This window comes from Muntiacus reevesi, chromosome 5, assembly GCF_963930625.1.
Source record: "Muntiacus reevesi chromosome 5, mMunRee1.1, whole genome shotgun sequence".
Taxonomy (NCBI): Eukaryota; Metazoa; Chordata; class Mammalia; order Artiodactyla; family Cervidae; genus Muntiacus; species Muntiacus reevesi.
In genome coordinates, this window is record NC_089253.1 from 88,187,776 (window position 1) to 88,193,775 (window position 6,000).

Genomic DNA, 6,000 nt, shown 5'->3' on the forward strand with positions numbered 1-6,000 from the left:
TTGTTTCACTATTTTCTGTCTTTGTGGGAATTCTTTTCTGCAAAGCCGAAGGGCCAGGGCTATGTCACTGACCACTGGTTTTGTTGTTGTTCAGTCCAACTCTTTGACACCCGTGGACTGCAGCATGCCTATCCTTCACTGTCTCCTAGAGTTTGCTCAGATTATGTCCATTGAGTTGATGATGCCATCCAACCATCTTATCCTCTGTTGCTCCCTTCTCCTCCTGCCCTCAATCTTTCCCAGCATCAGGATCTTTTTTAGTGGTTAGGATTGAGACCTGACCTCAATCTCTGGCTGGGAACCAAAGTCCCGCTTCAAGCTGCTGCAGGCTGAGGCCACTCAAGATCAGGCAGGGTTGTTCTTTGTATCTGAGGATGTGATCTATTTCTTTCTGAGCAAAGACAGTGGGGGATGGGCAGTAGAAGTGATGAAACTTGAGTGGAACCTTGTAGGGTTGGAGTCAGGATGGCTTTCTTGAGCTCCCAGATCCTTTGGCCTGGTCTCTGGTTGATACCAAGTTTCTGAAAGTATCAAAGGTCATGGTGACTTGTCAATAAGATCATCTGTGTTCATGGCATCACTCACTCAGAGCCGGGCAAGGGATGGTTCCTGGAGAAGCACATGCCCCGGAGGTTGGGGGAGCATGTTAGGGTGGGTGACTCTGCTCCTCTCCTCCTGGGTTTTCTGAAGGAGCCTGGACATTGCCAGGAGGTGTGAGAGCCTCCTCTCCAGGGAGGCATCTGTTTGTATCACTAGTCAGAAGAAAGGGAGACCGATTCTTTTTTTTATTATTAAATTCGTTTATATAAACATAGATGAACATTTTTCATTAATAGAGACATTTTATCAATTTTATTCATACACACACACACACATATATATATAAATAGGTACAAATGTGAGGAGTTTTATTATAATAATGCCCTTCATTTTGGGAGACTGATTCTGAAACAATTATCCCAATGGCACAGAATTGAGACTTATGGCAGCATCCATCACTAACTTTTATAGGCCCCAGTCAGTCTCCTTGAATACTCCTTCATGAGCCCTAAAATGCATCCAATAATTCCTAATGTTCCAGTTGCTTTGCCAGCTCCTCGGGGCCCTATGAAAATCACTGCTGGGTGAGCCCCATCCTGGGACAGCCTCACTGAACTCTTAGCAATATTTCCTCATGCCTCCAGACATCCAAGTGCTCAAGTCAGCTATCAGAGAACCCATCACAACGCCCTACGGACCCCATGGTGAGTGTGGAGAAGGCAGAAAGGAAACTGCCTGGGCCCTGCTGTGTCCCTGTGGTCATGTGAGATGTCAGCCAGAAAGAAAGCAATGTAACTGGCTGTTGCCCAAGACAGGTCCAGCCCCTCAGCTGCACTCTAACTCTCAGTCTTATGGTATTTTCTTCATTCCCCTCATCTATTCTCCAGCCACCCTCTTTATTTTTATTGAAGTATAGTTGATTTACAACGTTGTATTAATTTCTGCTGAACATCAAAGTGATTCAATTGTATATATACAATATATGTGGACTTCCCCATTGGCTCAGTGGTAAAGAGTCTGCCCACCAATGCAAGAGACATAGGTTTGATCCCTGAGTCGGGAAGATCCCTTGGAGAAGGAAATGGCAACCCACTCCAGTTTTCTTGCCTAGAGAATCCCATAGACAGAAGAGCATGGTGGCCTACATGGCTACATGGTCCATGTGGTTGCAAAAGAGATGGCCATGATTTAGCAACTAAACAACAACAGTATGTATCTATACATTCTTTATCATATTCTTTTCCATTATGGTTTATTACAGGATATTGAAAAAAGTTCCCTGTGCTATACAGCAGGACCTTGTTGCTTATCCATTGTGTGTGTGTGTGTGTGTGTGTGTGTGTGTGTGTGTGTATAGTGATTTGCATCTGCTAATCCCCGAGACTGAAGGCAAAAGGAGAAGGAGGCAGCAGATGAGATAGTTAGATAGCATCACTGACTCAATGGACATGAATCTGAGCAAACTCTGGGAGATGGTGAAGGACACGGAAGCTGGGCATGCTACAGTCCATGGGGTTGCAAAGAGTTGGATGCGACTTAACAACTGTGAGATCACATGTGCTCTCTCTCTCTCTCTCTCACACACACACACACACACACACACACACACACACATGCATACACCTGGTGACATAAAGAGGATTGCTGGATTGGGAGTTTGAGATTGTTGTTGTTGTTGTCTGTCTCTTTTGTGACCACATGGACTGTAGCCCACCAGGCTCTTCTGTCCGTGGAATTCTCCAGGCAAGAATACTGGAGTGGGTTGCCATTTCCTTCTCCAAGGGATCTTCCTGACCCAGAGATTGAACCTATGCCTCCTGCATTGGCAGGCAGATTGATCTCACAGGCCCTTCACTAAACATGCCGACTGCCTCCCACCTCCACTGCCTGTCCCAGCTCTGTCCTGAGTTCAGGCTGCTGCTTCCTTTTCTCTGTGTGACCTCCCATCTCTCCACGTGGATGGGGTTGGAGTCCAAGGAGGCATGTGAGAGCTCTGGCTGCTCCTCAGTGATTGCTCAGAAACACAAACAAGGTCAGTTATGCTGCTGAGCCCTGCGGCGCCCGGGATGCCTATCTGAGGTTGGGTTTATCTTGGTGTTTGCTTTCACCCACTGCTGCCTGCTCACTGGTTCTCAGTCTCTGCTGCAGGCTCCACGAGGTCTCAGCTCACATGCTGGGGGTCACTAAGGAGCTAGTGGAGAGATAAGAAAAGAATGAGGAAGCAGTGGTGGGACTGGGCAGGGTGCCTCCAAGGATTCCACCAGTTGGAAAGCCCCTGGGAGGAATCTCGACCCCTTTTCTCTCTGAGGAACCCTCCGGGAGGCGGCCTAAAGGTGAGTGGGTGACCTTCGGCCTAGGCAGCCCAGGGCTGGGACCTGTAGGCAGAGCTCTTGTCCCACCCCCCACCCCCGCTGGCCCCGACAGCAGTCTTGATGGCCCCCGGGTGAGCTCACAGTCCTGTGATCTGCCAAGTGGATGGGCCTGAGGGTGAGAATCGGTGACTGACTCCTGGTAGGTGCTCAGTGAACTTGTGGCCTTTGAGAGGAACATGAGGCTGGTGGACATAATCAGGTTTTATTTTGTTTTTTGGTCGCACTGCACAGCATATGGGATCTTAGTTCCCTGACCAGGGACCATACTCTCTGCTTCGGTAGCACAGACTCTTTCTTCCTTTTTTCCCTTTAATTGGAGGATAACTGCTTTATAATGTTGTGTTGTTTCTGCTGCACAACTTGAATCAGCCATATATATATTTATCTCCTCCCTCCTGAGCCTGCCTCCCACCCACCCCATCCCACCCTTCTTGGTGGTCACGTAGCTCCAGACTGGGCTCCCTGTGCTGTCTAGCAGGGGAGTGTGGAGTCTTCATGACTAGAATGAGTGAGTGAAGTCGCTCAGTCATGTCCGACACTTTGCGAACCCCGTGGACTGTAGCCTACCAGGATCCTCAGTCCATGAGATTTTCCAGGCAAGAGTACTGGAGTGGGTTGCCAATTCCTTCTCCAGGAGCTCTTCCTGACCCAGGGATCGAACCGGGTCTCCCACAGTGTAGGCAGATGCTTTACCGTCTGAGCTACCAGGGAAGCCCCAATGACTAGAATGCCAGGGAATTATTACCCACAGTTAGGTTTTAGACTCAGAGACACTTGGTAGTTGGCCCTAGCTCTGCCGCTAAGTAACTACATTACTTTGGACAAGTGGCCTTTGTTTCTTGGTGCCTTAGTTCTCCTGCTCTGCAAAATGGGCTCTAACAACTTCCAGCTACACCAGAGGGTATGTGCCTCATGCAGTGGACTCGGCTCAGTAAACAGAGGTCAGGGCAGTGTTCAGATGAATGCGTTTCCTCACTAACCCTGGATTTCATTATGTGCAGGGAGCTGACACAAGGTCAAGGGTGGGAACACAGTGGGACATTTTGGGGCCACAATGTGCAGAATTGACTACCCAGCCCTACTGCACTGACCAATCACCAGTGTGGAAGCAGCCCAGTTGTCCTGAGGCTGGCCTCCCAACACAAACAGGTGGGTTTCAGGATACAGCTTTGGGTGTGGGGGTGCGATGAAAGGAAGGGGTGCCCCTGTTAGCCACTTGCCTATGTGGGTCCACTCACAGCACCCTTGCACCCTATCCACTCCAGGTGGAATTTCAGGTCCAGACACTCCCCTGGACACACCAAAGCACCCATGCCCACATACATGACAGATGGTAACTGCTGCTGCTGCCACCTGATGCTAAAGCTGGCAAACGGAGCAAGGAGGCCTAGAGCTTCATGGTACTTCACAGATGATGCTACCACACACCCAAGTGTTGTGATCTGGATCTGGAGTTCGGGAGCCCAGCTCCAGGAGCTCCCCCCGCCTCTGCCCCTGTGATTACATTTTTGTGTCAACTTGGCTAGGCTGTTGTACCCAAAGATTTAATCACACATCACTCCAGGTGCTGTTGTGAAGGCACTTTGCAGATGTGGCCAACATCAACAAGCAGCTGACTTCATGTAACGGAGAGGACCTGCCGGAATGTGGGTGGGCCTCACCCGATCAGGTGAAGGCCTTGAGAGCCAAAGCTGAGGTCTTGGGGAACAAGAAACATGGTCTCAAGCCTGCAACATTGAGCCCTGCCTGAGTTTCCCACCTGCTGGCTGGCCCTGCAAATTTCAGACTTGATGACTCCTACAATAGCGTGGGCCAATTCCTTAAAATAAATCTCTTTATATAAATACATATATAAAGAAGAAGTAAATACATAGACACTTAAAGATACATAAATACAAATGCTCAGTTGGTTCTGTTTCTCTGGAGAACCCCAAGACACTGCCAATCCAGCCACCTGATCCCCTGAGGGCTGCATGCACGCTGCCAGCACAGAGCATTCAAGTCCCCATGGCCTCAGGTTCAGCTGATCTTGACCCTTCACTTCAGACTGCTCAGACCTTCCTTAGCAGAAATGGGTTTGAATTGACATTCCACAACAAAGGGGGATTTTAGAAGCCCAGCATGCCTTTCTATAACCATTGACCCCGGGGTCAGCAGTAACAACTAGGGCCTGGCTACAGATCAAGGGCAGATCCAGCCTGCTGCCCTTTGGTGTCAATAAAGTTTTATTGGAACCCAACCATGTTCATGCATTTGTGCTCATCTATTTCTGTGTTGTCTCTGGAGGCTTTTATACTACAATGGCTGAGTTGAGCAGTTGCTTATATGAAGGGGGACCTCCTGGGCTTGATTCCTGGGATCCACTCTCAGTGGGGGATTTGCCTGCTATCTGGGGCCTTAGCAGGGAAAAACGTGAGTTCTCAGGAAGGTTTGGTGCAATAGTTCTCAGGACTTGGGGTGGTGTGAGGGGGTATTTATCAACATGCAGATTCCCAAGCCCACCCCTAGAGATTGAGTCAGGGGCCTGGGTAGGCTCAGAACCGTGGGTCTGCCCCTCAGAACATCCTGACACTGGCACCCCAGGCCTGTGTTACAGAAACCCTGGATTAGGGGTACTTCCCTGTCCAAGCTGCAGGAACCAGGCCCTCAGTAGTGCCTGGGCAGAGAAATCCCCACAAGGACCCTAGGCCTTTAGGGGCTTCCCACACCTGTGGTTACTCTGGCTCCCAGGAGGGTCTGGACCCGCCCTTGGCTTTAGGACACAGAGCCACTGAGAGCCATAACATAGCCTTGCCCTGATCGGCTAGGCTCAGAGGGGGTCTGGTCTGCACATCTGGGCGGTGCTGGCTGGAGCTGCCACTAAGGTAACAGATGTCCTTCCTGGTGCTAAGACAGTCCACCCCCAGCCAGCTCACGCCCTTTCCCAAGTCGGCATCTGAGCCTGCCCAGGCCTGGCCTAAGGTGGTGGGGCTTTGTTTTCCTCATTCTGCCCAAGCGGGCACCTGCTTTTCTTAGCACTCTCTGCCTGCAATGTGCCTGCCAGCCTTGTATATGGCCAGCCCTGTAATCTCTTTGGGACCTTAGCTGC